The sequence below is a fragment of the Nerophis ophidion genome, linkage group LG11, assembly GCF_033978795.1.
Source record: "Nerophis ophidion isolate RoL-2023_Sa linkage group LG11, RoL_Noph_v1.0, whole genome shotgun sequence".
NCBI classification, from domain to species: Eukaryota; Metazoa; Chordata; class Actinopteri; order Syngnathiformes; family Syngnathidae; genus Nerophis; species Nerophis ophidion.
This window is the reverse complement of record NC_084621.1, coordinates 27295614-27320714: the sequence shown is the minus strand read 5'-3', so window position 1 is coordinate 27320714 and position 25101 is coordinate 27295614. Positions and strand designations below refer to the sequence as shown.

Genomic DNA, 25101 nt, shown 5'->3' with positions numbered 1-25101 from the left:
GCCCGGTGGTTGGGGACCACTGGTATAAGGGATCTTTGTGTAGCATTTGCAGTTGGTCCTGAAAAGCAGCAGAGCACTCTTATTATATAGAGGATCTTTGTGTTTTGTTGTGGTCACAAGCCCCTGATAACAGCAGAGTAACTACTGTCTTTGAGTAGCATCTTTGCAGTAGGTCCTTGAAAACAGCAGAGTGCTCCTGTCATTTAAAGGATCTTTGATTGCTGTTTTTATGGAAAAACGGCAAGACCTACTGCACAAAACTAAACAAAGTGCTCCTGACGAATGTTTTTTGCTGTAGGGCCTTAATAACAATAGTGCTCCTGTCAAATAAAGGATCTTTGACGAGTGTTTTTGCCGTTTGTCTTCCGAAGCAGCAGAGCACTCTTATTATATAGAGGATCTTTGTGTAGCGTCGTCATATGCATCTAATAACAGCAGAGTAACGGCTGTGAAAGATCTTTTACTTGCAGCTTTAGGATCTTTGACGAGTGCTGTTGCCGTTTTTCCATAAAAACAGCAAAGTGTTCCTGTCGATAAAAAAGGATCTTTGACGAGTGTTTTTGTAATGTGTCCATAAAAGCAGCAAAGTGATCCTGTTGGATAAAGGATCTTTGACGAGTGTTTTTCTGCAGCTTGTCCTGATTAACAAACAGTATTTCTGTGATATAAAGGATCGTTGACAAGACTTGTTGCCGTTTTCCCATAAAAACAGCAATGTGCTCCTGTCAAAATAAAGAATCTTTGATGAGTGTTTTTGACGTTTGTCCTCAGAAGCAGCAGAGCACTCCTATTATATAGAGGATCTTTGTGTAGCGTTGTCGTCATATGCATCTGATAACAGCATAGTAACGACTGTGAAGGATCTTTGAATTGTATCTTTGCTATAGGTTCTTGAAAACAGCAGAATACTCCTGTCGTATAAAGGATATTTGATGAGTGTTGTTGCCGTTTTACCATAAAAACAGCATTGTGCTCCTGTCAAGTAAGGGATCTTTGACGAGTGTTTTTGCAATTTGTCCGTAAAAGTAGCAAAGTGCTCCTGTGAATAAATTATCTTTGACGAGTGTGTTTTGCAGTACGTCATCAATAGCAGCAGAGCACTCGTATTAATTATATAAAGGATCTTTGTGTAGCGTTGTCGTCATATGCCTTTAATACCAGCAGAGTAACTATTGTAAAGGATCTTTGGGTAGCATCTTTGCAGTAGGTCTTTGAAAACAGAAGAGTGCTCCTGTCATGTAAAGGATCTTTGTCTGTTTTTTGAGAGTTTGTCCTTAAAAGCAGCAGAGTGCTCCTGTCATATAAAAGACCTTTGACTGTTTTTGAGAGTTTGTCCTTAAAAGCAGGAGAATGCTCCTGTCATTTAAAAGAATCTTTGATTACTTTTGAGAGTTTACCTTTAAAAGCAGCTCCTGTCATATAGAAGATCGTTGACTAGGGTTTTAGCAGGTCCTAAACAGCAGAATGCTCTTGTCATATACAGGATCTTTGACTGTTTTTTTTAGAGTTTGTCCTTTAAATCAGCAGAGAGCTCCTGTTGAAATAAGGATCTTTGACAAGTGTTTTTTTTTTGCAGTAGGTCCTTAATAACAACAGTGTTCCTGTGATATAAAGGATCTTTGTCGAGTGTTTTTGCAGTTTTTCCTCAAAAGCAGCAGAGTGCTCCTGTAATATAGAGGATCTTTGACTGTTTTTTGAGAGTTTGTCCTTAAAAACCGCACAGTGCTCCTGTCATATGAAGCGTTTTTTTATTGTTTTTGAGAGTTTGCCTTTAAAATAAGCTCCTGTCATAAAGAAGATCTTTGACTAGTGCTTTAGCAGTAGTGGGTCTTTAAATGCAGCAGAGTGCTCATGTTAAATAGAGGATCTTTGACTGTTTTTTTGAGAGTTTGTCCTTAAAATCAGCAGAGTGCTCCAATTGAATAAAGGATCTTTGACAAGTGTTTTTTTACAGTAGGTTCTTAATGACAACAGTGTTTCTGTGACATAAATGATCTTTGATGAGATTTGTTGCTGTTTTCCCATAAAAACAGCAATGTGGTCCTATCAAATAAAGGATCTTTGATGAGTGGTTTTGCAGTTTGTCCTCAAAAGCAGCAGAGCACTCCTATTATTCAGGATCTTTGTGTAGCATTGTTGTCAAATGCACCTAATAACAGCAGAGTAACGACTGTGAAGGATCTTTGACTTGCATCTTTGCAGTCGGTCCTTAAAAACAGCAGAGTGCTCCTCTCATATAGAAGATCTTTGACTAGGGCTTTAGCTGTAGTGGGCCTTCAAATGCAGCAGAGTGATCCTGTCATATAAAAAAATCTTTGACTGTTTTTGAGAGTTTGTCCTTTAAAAGCAGCAGAGTGGTTCTGTCACATAGAGGATCTTTGCTGCTTTTAAGGACAAACCCTCAAAAAACAGAGTGCTCCTGTCATATAAAGGATATTTGACTGCTTTTTGACAGTTTGAGAGTTTATCCTTAAAAGCAGCACAGTGCTTCTCTCATATGGAGGACTTTTGACTGTTTTGGGCTGTTTGTTGAGAGTTTGTCCTCAAAAGCAACAGAGTGGTCCTGTCATATAAAGGTTCGTTGACTGTTTTTGAGAGTTTGTCCTTAAAAGCAGCAGAGTGCTCCTGTCATATAAAAGACCTTTGACTGTTTTTGAGAGTGTGTCCTTAAAAGCAGCAGAATGCTCCTGTCGTGTAAAGGATCTTTGATTATTTTTTAGAGTTTACCTTTAAAAGCAGCTCCTGTCATATAGAAGATCGTTGAATAGGGTTTTAGCAGGTCCTAAACAGCAGAATGCTCTTGTCATATACAGGATCTTTGACTGTTTTTTTAGAGTTTGTCCTTTAAATCAGCAGAGAGCTCCTGTTGAAATAAGGATCTTTGACGAGTGTTTTTTGCAGTAGGTTCCTAATAACAACAGTGTTCCTGTGATATAAATGATCTTTGTCGAGTGTTTTTGCAGAATATTTTTTTATTAATTATTTTAATTTTATTTTTTTTATCAACATAAAAAAAACAAGATACACTTACAATTAGTGCACCAACCCAAAAAACCTCCCTCCCCCATTTACACTCATTCACATATTAATATAGATCAATACAGTCTGCAGGGATACAGTCAATAAACACACATGATTGTGCGTGCTGCTAATCCACTCAATCTAATTTTAATTGGCAATATTTCCATAGCAATAATAAATAAGTATGGAGACACAGGGCACCCTTGTTTTAGACCCCTTAATAGAGGTATTGTCCCTGAGATGTATCCATTATTGATCATTCTACAGCTAGTTGTATTATATAGCGTCTTGATCCAGTGTAATAAGGAGTTGCCAAAATAGGAAAAAAAACTAAGCTTTGACAAATAAGAACAAGAAATATTTAGTTATTTTTGTTTTATTTGTAATCGAGCGATTATTTTTTTTTTTTAGTATTTTATTTTGAAAAATGACCAGATTCTCTCAGTTATATCTTGGTCACGTGCGCGGCAAAATTTAACCTAGCTAGGAAAATGAGTAAAAAACAGACGTCTTTAGAAAGTTTCTTTGTGAAGGGGGAAAAGGCACAGTGAAGAGAGAGAAGAACAGCCTGCAACTTCCAACAAAAAGAAAGCTTTTAACAGACAATACCAGGAGTCGTACTTCAACTATGGATTTACCGCAACAGGTGATTCCCACACACCGAGCCCGCTCTGCATAATATGTGGCCAGCAGCTCTCTAATGAGGCAATGAAGCCTTCAAAAGTGCTTCGCAACTTAGAGACCAAGCACCCTGGATGAAAGGCCTACTGAAACCCACTACTACCCACCACGCAGTCTGATAGTTTATATATCAATGATGAAACATTAACATTGCAACACAAGCCAATACGGCCTTTTTAGTTTACTAAATTGCAATTTTAAATTTCCGGCGAAGTGTCCTGTTGAAAACGTCGCGGTATGATGACGCGTGCGTTTGACGTCTCGATCCAACCTATAAGTAGTCTGCTTTAATCGCGTAATTAAACAGTATTCTGGACATCTGTGTTGCTGAATCTTTTGCAATTTGTTCAATTAATAATGGATAGTCAAAGTAGAAAGATGGAGTTGGGAAGCTTTAGCTTTTAGCCACACAAACACACGGTGATTCGTTGTTTAAAATTCCCGGAGGTGAAACTTTACTATGGATCAGAGCGGTCAAGCGAACATGGATCCCGACCAAATGTCAACCAGCAGTTTTCGGTGAGGAAATTGTGGTAATAAGTTTGCTTTTACCGGCGACATCGGCGGAACTTCCAGCAGCGTGACTTGCCTCAGAGACACTGGGTCAACACACGTACCCGTGGCCACACCCCACCGACTTTAGGTACTATATAATCTCACTAAAACACTAACATAATGGGCAGATAAGGGATTTTCCAGAATAATCATAGCAAATGTGTGCAATAACATCTGCAATCGCCTTTTTTTTTTCTAGTCCTTTACTCTCAATATCCTCATCCACGAATCTTTCATCCTCGCTCAAATTAATGGGTAAATTATTTTACTTTGTTCATGACAAAAAAAAAAGAAGAAAAATATGGCAATATCGCCAAATGATCAAGTATGACACATAGAATGGACCTGCTATCCCCCTTTAAATAAGAAAATCTCCTTTCAGTAGGCCTTTAAAAGACAAGTAATGTGCAATAAAGGTCCATGTGAGTACACAGTGGATTCACGTTTATTATTTACATTTTTTCATGACAAAAAAAAAATCTATACTTGTTACGTTGTTGGCGTGATGTGCTAATTAAGGTCCATATGAGTACATTGGGAATTCACGTTTATTATTTTACTATGTTCATGACAAAACAAAAAAAAGAATCGCCCACCACCACCCCACCCCGCTGGACCGCGGGACAAATTATCAAGCGTTGACCGGTCCGCAGCTACAAAAAGGTTGGGGACCACTGATTTAAAGGCCTACTGAAACCCACTACTACCCACCACGCAGTCTGATAGTTTATATATCAATGATGAAATATTAACATTGCAACACATGCCAATACGGCCTTTTTAGTTTACTAAATTGCAATTTTAAATTTCCCGCGGAGTTTCTAGTTGAAAACATCGCGGAACGATGACGCGTACGCGTGACGTCACGGACTGTCAGGAAATATTAGTGCAGCACTATTTGCGGCTAAAAGTCGTCTCTTCTCATTGCGCAATTAAACAGTATTCTGGACATCTGTGTTGCTGAATCTTTTGCAATATGTTCAATTAATAATGGAGAAGTCAAAGTAGAAAGATGGAGTTGGGAAGCTTTCGCCTTTAGCCACACAAACACACGGTGATTCCTTGTTTAAAATTCCCAGAGGTGAAACTTTACTATGGATTAGAGCGGTCAAGCGAACATGGATCCCGACCAAATGTCAACCAGCAGTTTTCTGTTAGAAAATTGTGGTAAAAAGTCACCTCTTACCGGAGATCAGCACCGTCCATGCAGCTGACGTCGACTTCCCTCAGACACTGGCCTCAAGACACCCGTGGACACACCCCTCCGACTATCAGGTACTATTTAACTCACTAAAACACTAGCAACACAATAAAAAGATAAGGGATTTCCCAGAATTATCCTAGTAAGTGTGTCTAAAAACATCTGAATCTGTCCCAATTTACTTTATTTTATTTATTTTATTTTTTTTCTAGTCCTTCGCTATCAATATCATCCACAAATATTTCATCCTCGCTCAAATTAATTGGGGAAATTGTCGTTTTCTCGGTCTGAATAGCTCTTTTTGTTGGAGGCTCCCATTAAAAACAGTGTGAGGACGTGAGGAGCCCTCACCCTTGTGACGTCATCGTCTGCGACTTCCGGTAAAGGCGAGGATTTTTTTTTATTAGCGACCAAAAGTTGCGAACTTCATCGTCGACGTTCTCTACTAAATCCTTTCAGCAAAAATATGGCAATATCGCCAAATGATCAAGTATGACACATAGATATCCCCGTTTGAATGAGAAAATCTCATTTCAGTAGGCCTTTAAAAGACAAGCAATGTACTAATAAAAGTCCATGTGAGTACACAGTGGATTCACGTTTATTATTTAAATCTTTTCATGACAAAAAAACCAAACCAAACACTGATTTAAAGGATCTTTGACTTTTTTTTAGAGTTTTTCTTTAAAAGCAGCAGAGTGCTTCTGTCATTTAAAAGATCGTTGACTCTGGTTTTTAGCTGTAGTGGGTCTTTAAAAGCAGTAGAGCACTCATGTCATATAGAGGATCTTTGTCACCCTATAACAGTGGTTCTTAACCTTGTTGGAGGTACCGAAACCCGTTAGTTTCATAAGCACATTCACCGAACCCTTAGTGAAAAATAAAACATTTTTTTTTTCAAATTCAAGACAATGTTATGTGTTTTTGGTAACACTTTAGTATGGAGGACATAATCTAAGTAGCAAATACTTAATTTAGAGGTTGTTGGACACTATAGGGGAACATATTCTATGTAACAAAGACTTAATTTGGAGTTATTTGGTTAGGGTTAGGATTAGGTTTTTAGTTTTAGTTTTAGTTTTTAATTTTCCTGAAGGAACTCTCCTGAAGGAATCAATAAAGTACTATCTATCTATCTATCTATCTATCTATCTATCTAGGGTTAGAGCAGGGGTAGGGACTATGGCTCTTGTGATGACTGCATCTGGCTCTCAGATAAATCTTAGCTAGAATTGCTTAACACGATAAGTAATGAATAATTCCGCTGGTAATCACAGTGTTAAAAATAACGTTCAAAATATAAAACATTCTCATGCATTTTAATCCATCCACCCGTTTTCTACCGCACCTGTTCAAGAAATCGCGATAATGGTAGGAAGGATTTTATTTTATTATTGGTTATATTCAATATAACAATGTTTTTAAAAAGAATACAAGACTTGGAAAAAAAAGTTGGCGTTATTTAAAAATGCACGCATTTAGTTGTATTCAGTGTTAAAAAATATTATGGCTCTCACAGAAATATATTTTAAAATAGTTGACTTTCATGGCTCTCTCAGCCAAAAAGGTTCCGGACCCCTGGGTTAGAGGGTTAGGGTTATAATGAGGCCTTGTCGAATTGGTTATTATCCATCCATCCATCCATCCATTTTCTACCACTTATTCCATTTTGGGGTCGCGGGGGGCGCTGGCGCCTATCTCAGCTACAATCGGGCGGAAGGCGGGGTACACCCTGGACAAGTCGCCAGGGTCATCTCAGGGCCAACACAGATAGACAGGCAACATTCACACACTAGGGCCAATTTAGTGTTGCCAATCAACCTATCCCCAGGTGCATGTATTTGGAGGTGGGAGGAAGCCGGAGTACCCAGAGGGAACCCACGCATTCACGGGGAGAACATGCAAACTCCACACAGAAAGATCCCGAGCCTGGGATTGAACCCAGGACTGCAGGACCTTCGTATTGTGAGGCAGACGCACTAACCCCTCTGCCACCGTGAAGCCCGAATTAGGCATTAGTAAGTACTTAATAATGACTAGTTAAGAGCCAATATGTTACTAATTTGCATGTTAATAAGCAACAATAATTAGTGGTGAATATGTTCCCCATACTCAAGTGTTACCATGTTTTATTACTAGTGCACAAAATGAACCGTGCATGAACATCACCTCGTTCAAAGAACAAAACCGACACTAAACTCACACTAGACTGCATAAACTCACAACAAATTACACACCTGCAAATCAATGCCGTTTCCGTGATACGCCAATAGGGAGAAGCTTTTATTGACACGATGAGTCGGGTGTGTTTTGACCTCCGCCGAACCCCTGAGGCGACTCACCGAACCCCTAGGGTTCGATCGAACCCAGGTTAAGAACCACTGCCCTATAATATACAGCAGGGGTGTAAACTCAAATACAGAGTGGGCCAAAATTTAAAACTGAACAAAGCCGCGGGCCAAGGTTGAACAAATTAACCTTTTAATAGGGACCCAAACAAGTTTTGCATTGAATATTAAACAAGCAAGGCTTATATAACTTTATAGTGACATACAAAATCGAGTTTCAAATTATAATAATTATTTAAAAAAATATCAATGGCATATCAAATCAAATTTAAATAAAAATTGGGGGAGCGGGGTTTGGTGGTAGCACGGGTGTATATTGTTGCGTCCCGGAAGAGTTAGTGCTGCAATGGGTTCTGGGTATTTCTTCTGTTGAGTTTATGTTGTGCTACGGTGCGGATGTTCTCCCGAAATGTGTTTGTCATTCTTGTTTGGTGTGGCTTCACAGTGTGGCGCATATTTGTAAAAGTGTTAAAGTTGTTTATACGGCCACCCTCAGTGTGACCCTTATGGCTGTTGATCAAGTATGCATTGCATTCACTTGTGTGTGTTAAAGCAGCATATTCTATGTGACTGGACCGGCACGTTGTTTGTATGGCGGAAAAGCGGACGTGACGACAGGTTGTAGAGGACGCTAAAGGCAGTGCCTTTAAGGCACTCCCCCAGTATTGTTGTCCGGGTGGAAATCGGAAGAAATTCGGAAGAATGGTTGCCCCGGCAGATTTTCGGGAGGGGCACTGAAGTTTGGGAGTCTCCCAGGAAAATCGTGAGGGTGGGCAAGTTTGAGTATCAGCGGTGAATGCAGTGTTACAGAGGCATCGCCGCTGTATAATACCGGCGGGCCAGCTCTAATCCTGATTTGCTATTACCTCAAGGGCCAAATGAATTTACACGGTGGGCCAAATTTGGCCCGCCGGCCAGAGTCTGACACCCATGGGTTACAGCATGGGTAGGGAACCCATGGCTCTAGAGCCAGATGTGGCTCTTTTGATGACTGCATCTGGCTCTCAGGTAAATCTGAGCTGACATTGCTTAACAGGATAAGTAATGAATAATTCCGCTGGTAATCACAGTGTTAAAAATAACGTTCAAAATATCAAACATTCTCATGCTTTTTAATGTTCAAGAAGTTGCGTTAATGGTAAGAAGTATTTTATTTATTATTGGTTAGTGTGGGGCTTGCCCTCCTGGGGGTTCTTCAGACCACCAAGAGCCTGTTTTAGGGTTACAATATTGTTTTATTTTATTTTTCTCTCAGTTGCTTTCCAGCAATTGTCTTTTTCTCTTTCGTCCTCACTCGCGCTCTGGCTCCAGCTCCAACCCCGTCTCTCCTCCTGGCTGCTGCTTATAACAGAGCGACAGGTGATTGGATAACAAGGCCCAGATGGGCCATCTACGCACCTGTCGCTGATTTCGAGGCCGGCCCTGGCAACATCCTGCTTTGCTGCAGGCCCGCAGGCGACGCCCCCTCCACAGTTAGCTTCAGAATAACAATGTTATTACAAAGAATAAGAGACCTATTATACTCTGGAAATGTTGGTCTTACTTAAAAATGCACGCGTTTAGTTGTGTTCAGTGTAAAAAAATATATTATATGGCTCTTAGGGAAATACATTTTAAAATATTTGGCTTCTTGGCTCTCTCAGCCAAAAAGGTTCCCGACCCCTGGGTTAGAGGGTTAGGGTTATAATGAGGCCATGTCGGATTAGGCATTAGTAAGTACTTAATAATGACTAGTTAAGAGCCAATATGTTACTAATTTTCATGTTAATAAGCAACAATAATTAGTGGTGAATATGTTCCCCATACTCAAGTCTTACCATGTTTTATTACAAGTGCACAAAATGAACCGTGCATGAACATCACCTTGTTCAAAGAACAAAACCGACACTAAACTCACACTAGACTGCATAAACTCACAACAAATTACACACCGGCAAATCAATGCCGTTTCCGTGATACGCCGATAGGGAGAAGTTTTTATTGACACAATAAGTCGGGTGTGTTTTGAACTCCGCCGAACCCCTGAGGCGACTCACCGAACCCCTAGGGTTCGATCAAACCCAGGTTAAGAACCACTGCCCTATAACATACAGCTTTATCTCATCTAAATTATTAAAAATAATATTGGCTCTTAGCTAGTCATTATTAAGAATTAGGCATTAGTAAGTACTTAATAATGACTAGTAAGTAGGGAGAAGTTTTTATTGACACAATGAGTCGGGTGTGTTTTGACCTCCGCCAAACCCCTAAGGCAGGGGTAGGGAACCTATGGCTCTTTTGATGACTGCATCTGGCTCTCAAAAAAATCTGAGCTGAATTTGCTTAACACGGTAAGTAATGAATTATTCCACTTGTAATCACAGTGTTAAAAATAACGTTCAAAATATAAAAAATTCTCATGCATTTTTAATCCATCCATCTGTTTTCTACCGCACCTGTTCAAGAAGTTGCGTTAATGGTATGAAGTTATTCATTTATTATTGATTAGTGTGGAGCCCGCCCTCCTGGGGGTTCTTCAGACCACCAAGCACCGACATGAGAACCTGTTTCAGGGTTACAATATTGTTTTATTTTTCAATAAGTCTCTCAGTTGCTTTCCAGTAATTGTATTTTTCTCTTTCGTTCTCGCTCGCGCTCTGGCTCCAGCCCCAACCCCGTCCCTCCTCCTGGCTGCGCACCTGTCGCTGATTTCGAGTCCGGTCCTGGCACACCCCAGTTCGCTGTAGGCCCGCAGGCCACGCCCCCTCCACAGTTAGCTTCAGAATAACAATGTTATTACAAAGAATAAGAGATCTATAATACTCTAGAAATGATGATCTTACTTAAAAATGCACGCATTTAGTTGTGTTAAGTGTTAAAAAATATATTATATGACTCTATATAACACGGACCACCAGTACAAGAAAGGACAGAGCAGGCTGTACTTCCTCAGGAGACTGCACTCCTTCAACATTTGTAGAAAACTCCTGTGGATGTACTACCAGTCTGTGGTTGCCAGTGTTCTGTTCTACATGGTAGTGTGCTGGGGGGGCAGTACATCTAAGAAGGACAGCTCCAGACTTGAGAAACTGATCAGGCGGGACGGTTCTACAATCGGAATGAAACTGGACTCACTGGTGACGGTGGCAGAGAAGAGGACTGTGGACAAACTAGTGAGCATCCTGGATGATGCCAGTCACCCTCTGCATAGCGTTATCAGTAGCCAGAGGAGCCTGTTCAGTGCTAGACTGCTTCATCCCAATTGCAGGACTAATAGACTCAAGAACTCCTTTGTCCCACACGCCATTACACTGTACAACTCCTCTCTGGGACGTGGGGTATTAGGATGACAGGGGATGCAAAACATTAACAGTGCAAAACGTTTTCATAACATGGTCACTACTGCGTACTTTGTCTTGTTATATTCTTATTTTACTGTTATATTGTTATTCCCATTGTTTTTATTCTTTTTGTAATATTTCTCTATTTTGTTTCCTTTTAAACCCCCATTATTTGCTTTTCACTTTTTTCTTTAAATTGATCTCAACTCTGTACACTGCTGCTGGAATTTTAATTTTCCTGAAGGAACTCTATCTATCTATCTATCTATCTTACGGAAACACATTTTTAAATATTTGGGTTTTTGGCTCTCTCAGCCAAAAAGGTTCCCGACCCCTGCCCTAAGGCATGGGTGTCAAACTCTGGCCCGCGGGCCAAATTTGGCCCACGGGCCAAATTTCATTTGGCCCTTGAGGCAATAATAAATTAACATTAGAGCTGGCCCTCTGGTGTTATACAGTGGCGGTGCCGCTGTATCACCGCATCCAACGCTAATTGTCATACTTCCCCTCCCGAAAATCTGCCGGGGCAACCATTCTTCCGATTTCCACCCGGACAACAATACTGGGGGCGTGCCTTAAAGGTACTGCTTTTAGCATCCTCTACAACATGGGTGTCGAACTCTGGCCCGCGGGCCAAATGTGGCCCGCCGTGTAATTTCATTTGGCCCTTGAGGCAGTATGAAATTAACATTAGAGCTGGCCCGCCTGTTTTATACAGCTGCCGGGCCGCTGTAACACCGCATTCACCACTAATACTCATACTTGCCAACCATCCCGATTTTCTCGGACTCCCAAATTTCAGTGCCCCTCCCGAAAATCTCCCGGGGTAAACATTCTCCCGAATTTCTCTCCATTTCTACCCGGACAACAATATTGGGGGCGTGCATCAACGGCACTGCCTTTAGCGTCCTCTACAACCTGTCGTCACGTCCGCTTTTCCTACATAGAAATAGCGTGCCAACCCAGTCACATAATATATGCGGCTTTTACACACACGCACACAAGTGAATGCCATGCATACTTGTTCTACAGCCATACAGGTCACACTGAGGGTGGCCGTTTAAACAACTTTAACAATCTTACAAATATGCACCACACTGTGAACCCACACCAAACAAGAATAACAAACACATTTTGGGAGAACATCTGCACCGTAACACAACATAAACACAACAGAACAAATACCCGGAACCCCTTGCAGCACTAACTCTTCCAGGACGCTACAATATAACCCCCCCCACCCCCACCGCAAGCAATAATTAATGTTTTACTCATGCACTTTCTCTTGTTACTTCAAGGCTTGAATGTTTGATTAATTTGTTATTATTTGATTTGCAAATGTATTATTAGCCTGTGGAAAAATGTTGATTTTGATATTTACCTCATAGGGCTGCAAATTGAAAAGAGGCATTACATTTTTATTTAAATTTTATTTTATATGCCATTGATATTTTTTTATGATTATTATTTAAAACTCGATTTTACATGTCACTATAACGTTATATAAGCCTTGCTTGTTCAATATGTAATGCAAAACTTGTTTGGGTCCCTATTAAAGGGTTAATTTGTTCAACCTTGGCCCGTGGCTCTGTTCAGTTTTAAATTTTGGCCCACTCTGTATTTGAGTTTGACACCCCTGCTCTACAACCTGTCGTCACGTCCACTTTTCCTCCATACAAACAGCGTGCCGGCCCAGTCACGTAATATATGCGACGTCTACACACACACACAAGTGAATGCAATGCATACTTGGTCAACAGCCATACAGGTCATACTGAGGGTGGCCGTATAACGAACTTTAACACTGTTACACCACTCTGTGAACCCACACCAAACAAGAATGAAAAACACATTTCGGGAGAACATCCGCACCGTAACACAACAAAAACACAAAAGAACCAATACCCAGAACCCCTTGCAGCACTAATATACACCCCCGCTACCAACAAAACTCGATTTTGCATGTCACTATAAAGTTATATAAGCCTTGCTTGTTCAATATTCAATGCAAAACTTGCTTGGGTCCCTATTAGAAGGTTAAGTTGTTCAACTTTGGCCCGCAGCTTTGTTCAGTTTAGAATTTAGGTCCACTCTGTATTTGAGTTTGACACCCCTGCCCTAAGGCGACTCACCGAACCCCTAGGGTTCGATCGAACCCAGGTTAAGAACCACTGCCCTACAACATACAGCTTTATCTCTTCTAAATTATCAAAAATAATGACGTTTGAAGACGTGTCACCTCAAAAAGTGAATAGCCGCTACTGGCTAAGCCAGGGGTCGGGAACCTTTTTGGCTGAGAGAGCTGTGAAAGCCAAATATTTCAAAATGTATTTCCGTGAGAGCCATATCATATTATTTAACACTGAATACAACTAAATGTGTGCATTTTTAAGGAAGACCAACATTTTTAGAGTATAATAAGTCTCTTATTCTTTTTAATAACATTGTTATTCTGAAGCCAACCAATAACAAATCAAATGTCATGTCTGTTGATCATGTTTTTGTTTGGTCATGTGCTGTTTGTCCTTTGGACTCTTTAAGTTCCTGTTTTTTCCACTCCCTTGTCTTGTTTCCTTGGTTACTCATTTTGTCCACCTGTTTCTGGTGGACAAAATGCCTGCTCACCTGCTTCCCGAGCACTAATCAGAGGCAGTATTTAAGCTTGTCTTTGCCAGTCAGTCGCCCTGGCGTCAATGTGATCTTTTCTTGCTCTGTGCTGACTCGTTTCATGCCTTGCCATAGTTTCGTGCTTCATGCCATGCCAAGTAAGTTTTCTTTGATGTATGTTCATAGTCTGTTTATGCGTTAGCTTTGTTCCTTAGCCCAAGTTGTGCCTCCACTGTGAGCGATTTTTGTTTGTATCTTTTTTTAGATTGAATTAAATCATGTTTTTACCTAAATGCCATGTCCCGAGTAGTCTGTCTGCCTTCCTGGGAGAACGACCCCCCCATTGTGACATACAATACTTCTTACCATTAATGCGACTTCTTGAACAGGTGCGGTAGAAAACGGATGGATGGATTTAAATGCATGAGAATGTTTTACATTTTGCACGTTATTTTTAGCACTGTGATTACCAGCGAAATTATTCATAATTATCGCGTTAAGCAATGTCAGCTAAGATTTATCTGAGAGCCAGGTGCAGTCGTCAAAAGAGCCACATCTGGCTCTAGAGTCATAGGTTCCCTACCCCTGGGCTAAGCTATCCCTGAAGGCCGACAAAGAAGAAGCACACAAGAGTTGTAAGCGGGGGAATGTCAGCCCAAAGGAGTCGTAACACACATCTCTGATCCCTATCGTTAAGGATGCTCCTGATTGAATTAAACTTCCACTAGAAGCTAATTTAGGGCACTGATTGTTTCCTTGTCTCATTTAAGGGAACTCAGACGTCTCTGATAGCATCACGGACGAAAAGCCCGGCCTCTCCAGAAGGCGGGGGGGGGGGGCAAATAGGGCGAAGGACACTCCGATTGAGTCTATCAAACTGAGGTCAGAGGTCAGGGTTTGCGCCAAGGCATCCCGAAGGGCGCGAGGAGGAAGCGATGCAAAGCAACCTGCTAAAATACGACGTTACCCCGACGTGTCGCGCGGCAAATAAAACCGTGCATTGTTGCCGGGGGCGACCGGCGGGGGTACGCGGGATCAAAGGCCTCGTGCTCCTTCGCTGATGATCAAATTAAGTGTCTCAGGTCCAAAAATAAGCACACGCGTAATCCGCTGCCTGAATGCACGCTGAGGTGTAAAATTGTGTGAACTCCGAGCGGCGCACAAACAGGTACATCCATTTGGGGCGTGACCACAAAAGCGCCCTCGGGTGACAACAAAACGAACACGCTATTAGATGAGCGACGCTACGCTGTGAGGAAATAAATCCAAGCCAGCGCATGAAAGCTTGGGGGCCCTCGGAGATGGGGATGGGGGGATGGGGAAGGGGGTGTCACAAAGTGCTTTGTGTTGTACTGCCATCGTTTGGATGTGGGAGGAACTGCACCTTGGAGAGTATCTAAAGGTCAGGTCCATATTATTGTAGATTCCTAATGAAGCCTTAGCTTGACGCTCTTCTACTTCTCCCCAAACCTGACAGCCATTACCCACAATACATTGTGTCCAAAACCAGATTACCACGCAGATCCTTCTGCCAAATATGCAATTAAACAGTTACGTAATCTTCACTGTGTTAAAGCAGTATTAAATACTACGTCAGGGGTGTCAAACTCAAATACAGAGTGGGCCAAAATTTAAAACTGAACAAAGCAGCGGGCCGAGGTTGAACAAATTAACCTTTTAATAGGCGACCCAAACAAATTTTGCATTGAATCTCGAACATGCAAGGCTTACTGTATATACATTTATAGTGACATGCAAAATTGAGTTTCAAATAATAATAATAATTTAAAAATATCAATGGCATATCAAATAAAATTTAAATAAAAATGGAATGCCTCTTTTCGGCGGCGGGGTTGAGGTGGACGGGGTTTGGTGATAGCGGGGGTGTATATTGTAGCGTCCCGGAAGAGTTAATGCTGCAAGGGGTTCTGGGTATTTGTTCTATTGTGTTTATGTTGTGTTACAGTGCGGATGTTCTCCCAAAATGTGTCATTCTTGTTTGGTGTGGGTTCACAGTGTGGCGCATATTTGTAACAGTGTTAAAGTTGTTTATACGGCCACCCTCAGTGTGATCTGTATGGCTGTTGACCAAGTATGCCTTGCATTCACTTGTGTGTGTGTGTATAAGCCGCATATATTATGTGACTGGGCCGGCACGCTTTTTGTATGGAAGAAAAGCGGACGTGGCGACAGGTTGTAGAGAACGCCAAAGGCAGTGCCTTTAAGGCCCACCCCCAATATTGTTGCCCGGGATGAAATTCGGGACGGACACTGAACTTCAGGAATCTCCTGGGAAAATCGGGAGGGTTGGCAAGTAAGAGTATTAGTAGTGAATGCGGTGTTACAGCAGCGGGCCAGCTCTAATGTTAATTTGATTTTGCCTCAAGGGCCAAGTGAAATTACACGGCTGGCCAAATTTGGCCCGCGGACCAGAGTTTGACACCCATGTACTACGTCATCAAATTATTCAGACAAATATAGTAATTAAAAAATAAAATATACCCTATAATTATTTTAAGCATGCAATATATACATTTTCGTATTATGCAAATAAAGTAAATAGTCCCATTGTGCCTGAATAAACATAAAGCACCTTCCATAAAATGTAAATCAATTTAAACAGCATTTAGGCTCCTACTGTTATCATTTCATCAATAATCCATCCATCCATCCATTTTTGACCGCTTGTCCCGTTCGGGGTCGTGGGAGGGTCGCTGGAGCCTATCTCAGCTGCATTCGGGCGGAAGGCGGGGTACGCCCTGGACAAGTCGCCACCTCATCACAGTTCATCAATAATATGATCCATAAATGTCACATCAGACTATAAAATATGGCGATAATAATAGAGGAGGCAACAACCCGTATTTTTTTAATCTATTTATAGCAGTCGTTCATATTTTTATTTGTGAGTGAAATATGTTAACAGTAAATCCAAGAAAAAAATATATAAATACATTATTTCTACATATTACTTTTTAAATTAATCTAAATGCTTTAAAAAATATTCCAAATTTATTGTGTAGTAATTGTGTATGTTTGCAGATGAGATAGGCTCCGGACGTAAAGCCTGGCCTCCCCCGCAACCCTGAAAGCGGAAATGGATGTTTTCAATTGACTGTAAAATTATGTCTGATTCCAATTTTACAAACCCCGTTTCCATATGCGTTGGGAAATTGTGTTAGATGTAAATATAAACGGAATACAATGATTTGCAAATCCTTTTCAACTCATATTTAATTGAGTGCACTACAAAGACAAGATATTTGATGTTCAAACTCATAAACTTTTTTTTTTTTGTGCAAATAATTAACTTAGAATTTCATGGCTGCAACACGTGCCAAAGTTGTTGGGAAAGGGCATGTTCACCACCGTGTTACATCACCTTTTCTTTTAACAACACTCAATAAACGTTTGGGAACTGAGGGAACTAATTGTTAAAGCTTTGAAAGTGGAATTCTTTCCCATTCTTGTTTTATGTAGAGCTTCAGTCATTCAACAGTCCAGGGTCTCTGCTGTCGTATTTTACGCTTCAAAATGCGCCACACATTTTAGATGGGAGATAGATCTGGACTGCAGGCGGGCCTGGAAAGTACCAGCACTCTTTTTTACGAAGCCACGCTGTTGTAACACATGCTGAATGTGGCTTGGCATTGTCTTGCTAAAATAAGCAGGGGCGTCCATTAAAAAGACGGCGCTTAAATAGCAGCATATGTTGTTCCAAAACCTGTATGTAGCTTTCAGCATTAATGGTGCCTTCACAGATGTGTAAGTTACCCATGCTATGGGCACTAATTCACCCCCATTCCATCACAGATGCTGGCTTTTGAACTTTGCGTCGATAACAGTCTGGATGGTTCGCTTCCCCTTTGGTCCGGATGACACGATGTTGAATATTTCCAAAATCAATTTGAAATGTGGACTCGTCAGACCACAGAACACTTTTCCACTTTGCATCAGTCCATCTTAGTTGATCTCGGGCCCAGAGAAGCCGGCGGCGTTTCTGGATGTTGTTGATAAATGGCTTTCGCTTTGCATAGTAGAGCTTTAACTTGCACTTACAGATGTAGCGACAAACTGTATTAAGTGACAGTGGTTTTCTGAAGTGTTCCTGAGCCTATGTGGTGATATCCTTTAGAGATTGATGTCGGTTTTTGCTCAGTGCCGTCTGAGGGATCGAAGGTCACGGTCATTCAATGTTGGTTTCCGGCCATGCTGCTTACGTGGAGTGATTTCTCCAGATTCTTTGAGCGTTTTGATTATATTATGGACCGTAGATGTTGAAATCCCTAAATTTCTTGCAATTGCACTTTGAGAAACGTTGTTCTTAAACTGTTTGACTATTTGTTCACACAGTTGTGGACAAAGGGGTGTACCTCGCTCCATCCTTTCTTGTGAAAGACTGGGCATTTTTTGGTAAGCTGTTTTTATACCCAATCATGGCACCCACCTGTTCCCAATTAGCCTGCACACCTGTGGGATGTTCCAAATAAGTGTTTGATGAGCATTCCTCAACTTTATCAGTATTTATTGCCACCTTTCCCAACTTCTTTGCCACGTGTTGCTGGCATCGAATTCTAAAGTTAATGATTATTTGCAAAAAAAAAAAAAAAAGTTTCAGTTTGAACATTAAATGTGTTGTCATTGTAACATATTCAACTGAATATAGGTTGAAAATTATTTGGAAATCATTGTATTCAGTTTATATTTACATCTAACACAATTTCCCAACTCATATGGAAACGGGGTTTGAATGTTAACAGTAAATCCAAGAAAAAAATACTACAAATTATTTCTACATATTACTTTTTAATTGAATATAAATGCTTTAGAAAATGATCCAAATGTAATGTGTAGTAATTGTGTATGTTTGCAGATGAGATAGGCTGCGGAACCCCCGCCACTCCACCCTCACCCCGCAACTCTGAACGGGACAAGCGGTAGGAAATGGATGGATGGATGTTTTCAATTGACGGTAAAATTATGTCGAATTCCAATTTTACTTTTAGTGGAGGCCCTTAGGGATATTTTTGTTCACTACTTAAATGATTTAGCTGGATGCTCGGCCGGTGGTCTTAAAATAGCTTTTGTCTCTAACATTTGAAACAGGTGAGCTACAAATGTAAACTTGGTATCAATTTCATGTGTTTTGACAATTACAAATGTGTTGAAATGCCCATTTTTATTTTTGGGTGTGTCTAGTCCCCTAATTTGTGTGCCAAATTTGGCGATTTTGGACAAAAGTGAACAAACACACCCTAAAATCTCCCTTAGACTCCCCACTATTTTTAAATGTATTCATTTTAACCTATTAGTAGTACTAATATATATTGTTTGTAAGTGAAATATGTTTACAGTAAATCCAAGACAAATTAAAAATATTTTTTGTCTACATATTACAATTTTTTTAAATAATTTAGAAAATAATCAAAATGTAATGTGTCGTAATTATGTATTTATTTAAATTGGACTTTTTAAATGTATTTATTTTAACTTATTAATAGTAGATTAACATTTTTATTTGCCAGTGAAATATTTACAGTAAACCTAAGACAAAGTGAAAATACATTATTTCTACACATTACAACTTTTTATTTTATCTAAATCATTTAAATAATAGAAATGTAACTTTGAGTAATCGTGGATTTGTTTTCAATTTACAAAACCCCAAAACCAGTCAAGTTGGCTTTTTCTGTAAATTGCAAATAAAAACAGAATACAGTGATTTGCAAATCCTTTTTTAACTTATATTCAATTGAATGGACTGCAAAGACTAGATATTTAACGTTTAAACTGAAAGACTTTATTTTTTGCAAATATTAGCTCATTTGGAATTTGATGCCTGCAACATGTTTAAAAAAATCTGGCACAAGTGGCAAAAAAGACTGAGAAAGTCGAAAAATGTTCGTCAAACACTTATTTGGAACATCCCACAAGTGAACAAGCTAAGTGGGAACAGGTGGGTGCCATGATTGGGTAAAAAAGCAGCTTCCATGAAATGCTCAGTCATTCACAAACAAGGAGGGGGCGAGGGTCACCACTTTGTGAACAAATGTGTGAGCAAGTTGTCAAACATTTTAAGAACAACATTTCTCAGAGATATTGCAAGGAATTTAGGGATTTCAACATTTACGATCCGTAATATCATCAAAAGAGAATCTGGAGAAATCCCTGCACGTAAAATTGAACGCCCGTGACCTTGGATCCCTCAAGTGATACTGCATCAAAAAGCAACATCACTGTGTAAAGGATATCACCACATGGGCTCAGGAACACTTCAGAAAACCACTGTCACTAAATACAGTTGGTCTCTACATCTGTAAGTGCAAGTTAAAACTCTATTATGCAAAGTGAAAGCCATTTATCAACAACACCCAGAAACGCTGCCGACTTTGCTGGGCCCGAGCTCATCCAAGATGGACTGATACAAAGGGGAAAAGTGTTCTGTGGTCCGAGGAATCCACATTTCAAATTTATTTTGGAAAACCTGGACCTTGTGTCCTCCGGAACAAAGAGGAAAAGAACCATCCGAATTGTTATAGGTGCAAAGTTCTAAAGCCAGCATCTGTGATGGTATGGGGGTGTTTTAGTGCCCAAAGCATGGGTAACTTACACATCTGTGAGGGCATCATTAATGCTGAAAGGTACATAAAGGGTTTTGGAGCAACATACTGTATGTTGCCATCCAAGCAACGTTATCATAGACGCCCCTGCTTATTTCAGCAAGACGATGCCAAGCCACGTGTTACAACAGCATGGCTTCATAGTAAAAGAGTGCGGGTACCAGACTGGCCTGCCTGTAGTCCAGACCTGTCTCCCATTTAAAATGTGTGCGCATTATGAAGCATAAAATACAACAACGGAGATTCCGGACTGTTTAACAACTTAAGCTGAACGTCAAGCAAGAATGGGAAAGAATTCCACCTGAAAAGCTTCAAAAATGATTCATTCTTCCCTATTTATAGTATTAGTACGTACTATTTTTTTTACAAGTGAAGTATGTCCACAGTTAATCAAGACCAATTTAAAAATACGTTATTTTTACATATTCCAATGTTTAAATCATTTACAAAAGAATCAAAATGTAATGTTTAGTAATTGTGAATTTCAGAGGTGGGACCAAGTCGTTGTTTTGCAAGTCACAAGTAAGTCTCAAGTGTTTGCCCTCAAGTCTCGAGTCAAGTCTCGAGTGAAGACAGGCAAGTCCTGAGTCAAGTCCTAAGTCAAGACTGGAAAGTCTCAAGTCAAGTCCCAAGTCCTGCATTTTGAGTTTCAAGTCATTTCAAGTCCTTTTAACCCCAGACTAATGTATTTACACAGATTGTGTATGCTTTTAAATGCTGTATGCATTTATTAAAACAAGTGCATTTGAAACTGCAGAAAAAAAATAGTGCTGACATTGCACTTCATAATAGCACTATTAACCAGTCATTTTAAACGTTTTAACTTATTCCTTTACAGAATAAATACATTTTAAAAAAACAAGTGCAACTGTACTTATTTGCACAAACGTGTTAACATTGTATTTCCATGGCATTTTGCAGTGTAACTACTTCCACAGCAGTTTCTATCCTGTTCTTACCTTAACTAATTGATCTCATCTCATACTGTATGTGTTTATGTGTGCGTACACATGAAAAACATAACAAATACATGAACATAACAATGAACAGAGTTGTACTTTTTATATGTCAGGGCCTTATGCAAAATGTACACATATTCTTAATATAGTATAAATTTTAACTGACCTTTATTTGACTATGTCTGTCTTTTTGTAGGTGGCTAAAATACGCGGTGCTGCTGACCGCCGTCTAACGTTGCGTTACTGTGTGATGCATTCACCAACGTAACGTTATGTGTAGGTACCTAATGCAACCCTGCTTAAAAAAAATCACTTGACAAAAAGTATGAATAATGTAGTGAACTGCAGTGGACGCAACAGATTGTCGTGTTTGCAATGACGTTATAACCATAGACGTCTTATAAGTAGATGCAGCATTGGCTGCTAGTACACGAGCAATTTGGCCGCCATCTTGAAGAGGTGACGAGGTGCCGGCAAGCAGCCTAAACTGACAGGTAGCGTCTTCCTGCTCAAATGAGCAGACTGTTGAAAATAGGAATCGGGGGATTACTTTTCATAAGTAAGATTTAACATTAACGTACTATTGGTTGTATTTTGTGAAAAGGATATCACCACAGAGTTGAGAAGGAGCAAAGATCTTCAATATTTGTATGTGAAAAACACAAAGAAATCTTCTGGGGGAGGATGACCCCGCCCCTACAGGTATTTGGTTTACAATATTTCAGCCCCACCTAAAACAAAATTCACCAGCCGCCACTGATTTTGATGCATTCTCATTTTAGGCAAAACATAAGACAATACTTACTTAACAGTATAATTGTAACCATGAATAGGTCTTCAAGTAACAATATTCAATTACTAACATTGTTGGGTAAGACAGACTTTGGTTCTATTCTGAATCCAGTGAAACAGATTGGTGGTTTTAGCTGATATAAAGACTTCCAAGTGTTTATACTGTATATGTTTAAGTATTTGGCAGACACTTTTAACCAAAGCAACATACATAAAAAATACATATAAAACAATCACTGTAAACATTATTGTTTAAGGGAAGAATGTAATAGAAAATATAAATACAAAGTGTCAAGACAGGATAAACTCTCTGCTGCAGCAACAGAGATACAGTATATAGGTTCCATATCTAATGTATTCATACATTGTTTATGTAGGATATACACATGTATATATAACCTAATCATATTGTTTCTTCAATTTAAAAATAGCTGACCGTTTTTTCCCCCTTCTCTGGGATTATATTCCCAGTTTTGATCTTGGACGTCTGGTCACTTATAGCATACAATAATATTATATTACTGTTAAGCAAACTATGAACACGCCAAAACATGTGTTCTTTATCATAGTTACAAGTATGACAAAAAAAGGGGGTGAAAATGAGTGGTATTCAGTGAGGTAAAATTAATGAAATGCGCTGACAGTTCATCACTCCTGACAAATGGATTGCACTGAGTGGAGCGGATGACCACTCCAAGATGGCGGCCCGCATCTCGTCTGCGCGTCCACTTATAAGATGTCTATGGTTCTAACGTTAGCAGTGAGTTTAAAGCCTCACTGATTTAACTACACAGCAAATAAAAGTTACATTACTCAGTCAATAAATGTTATCTTACATTCAAAACTTACCCTTCATTGTGCATTTTGAAATGTCGAACGAAGTTGGAAGTTGTTGCGTCTCTGTCTGTAATATTCGAACCGCATGTTTTGCATACGGGAATTCTTTTTTTGTTGACCAAGTCATGGTTTTAATACCAGAATGAAACTATTTTTGGCCTCATTTTTCCCCACTGGCGGGTTGTTTGAGAGCTTTTCTTCGTTTGTTTTCCTGCAATTTGATTGGCTGAATGCTGTGTGACGAAAATGTAATTTGATTGGCTGTTGTACTGACAGGTAGCGCACAGGCTGTCATCGCACACATGTTGACAAACACGCGTACACAAGGGAAGATACGGAGCGCGCCTGAATAACTTTTTAATCGTTGGGTTTTGGGGAAAGTAGCAAGTCATGTCAAGTCAAAAGGCTCAAGTCCAAGTCAAGTCACAAGTCATTGATGTTAAAGTCTAAGTCGAGTTGCAAGTCTTTTTACATTTTGTCAAGTCGAGTCTAAAGTCATCAAATTCATGACTCGAGTCTGACTCGAGTCCAAGTCATGTGACTCGAGTCCACACCTCTGGTGAATTTGTATTTGTTTGAAATGTAATGTGAAATGATATTACATACTATCAATCAATCAATCAATCAATCAATCAATGTTTATTTATATAGCTCTAAACCACAAGTGCCCCAAAGGGCTGCACGAACCACAACGACATCCTCGGTACAGAGCCCACATAAGGGCAAGGAAAAACTCACCCCAGTGGGACGTCGGTGACAGTGACTATGAGGACTATGAGAAACCTTGGAGAGGATCGCATGGGGGGGGCTGTCCTACTAATAATATAATAATAATAGGAAATGTAAAAATTTAATTAGTTATGATCCCCCCAGAGAAATTAAATTCACAGTCACTAAAAAAATGGGTTAAATTAAAACCAATTTTCCAATTTATTTAAATTGAAAAATGTTTACGTTTTAAAGTATTTTCACATTATTAAACTATATATTTAATTTAATATAAAAACTGTATTAGTTCACTGGTCCCGCCCAACATCTTAAAGAAAGGGTAGCATAAATAAAAAATAAAAATCTAACGTCTCATAAATGATTGAAATAAGATTTTTCTTTAAAAGCCTACTGAAACCCACTACTACCCACCACACAGTCTGATAGTTTATATATCAATGATGAAATATTAACATTGCAACACATGCCAATATGGCCATTTTAGTTTACTAAATTGTAATTTTAAATTTCCCGGGAGTTTCTTGTTGAAAACGTCGCGGAATGATGTGTACGCGTGACGTCACGGACTGTTAAGAAATATTAGTGCTGCACACACACACAGCTAAAAGTTGTCTGCTTTAACGGCATAATCACACAGTATTTTGGAGATCTGTGTTGCTGAATCTTTTGCAATTTGTTCAATTAATATCGGAGAAGTCAAAGTAGAAAGATGGAGTTGGGAAGCTTTAGCATTTAGCCACACAAATACACGGTGATTCCTTGTTTAAAATTCCCGGAGGTGAAACTTTACTATGGATCAGAGCGGTCAAGCGAACATGGATCCCGACCGAATGTCAACCAGCAGGTTTCGGTGAGAAAATTGACGTAAAAAGTCAATTTACCGGAGATCAGCTGAGCTTGCGTCGTCCATAAAGCTGCCGTCGACTTCCCTGAGACACTGGCGTCAAGACACCCGTGGACACACCCCTCCGACAATCAGGTACTGTTAAACTCACTAAAACACTAGCGACACAATAGAAAGATAAGGGATTTCCCAGAATTATCCTAGTAAATGTGTCTAAAAACATCTGAATCTGTCCCAAATGCAATCGTTTTTTTGTTTTTTTTGTCCGTCACTGGGGCGGCATAGCTCGGTTGATAGACTGGCTGTGCCAGCAACTTGAGTGTTCCAGGTTCGATCCCCGCTTCCGCCATCATAGTCCCTGCCATTGTGTCCTTGGGCAAGACACTTCACCCACCTGCTCCCAGTGCCACCCTCACTGGTTTAAATGTAACTTACATATTAGGTTTCACAATGTAAAGCACTTTGAGTCAATAGAGAAAAGCGCTATATGAACATAATTCACTTCACTATCAATATCCTCAAACACAAATCTTTCATCCTCGCACAAATTAATGGGGAAATTGTCGTTCTCTTGGTCCGAATAGCTC

General features: G+C 39.9%; 1 protein-coding gene across 2 annotated transcripts in view; it reads left to right on the top strand.

Annotated features, from left to right (window-relative positions):
- Positions 1-21155, top strand: part of LOC133561875 (neurexophilin-1) — a 175115-nt gene extending 153960 nt beyond the window's left edge. For both annotated transcript variants that reach the window (XM_061915497.1, XM_061915499.1), the window contains exons 6-7: positions 18607-18670; positions 20842-21155. The gene's annotated coding sequence lies outside the window, so the exon portion shown is untranslated. The remainder of the gene's footprint in view (positions 1-18606; positions 18671-20841) is intronic.
- The last annotated feature ends 3946 nt before the right edge of the window (positions 21156-25101 follow it).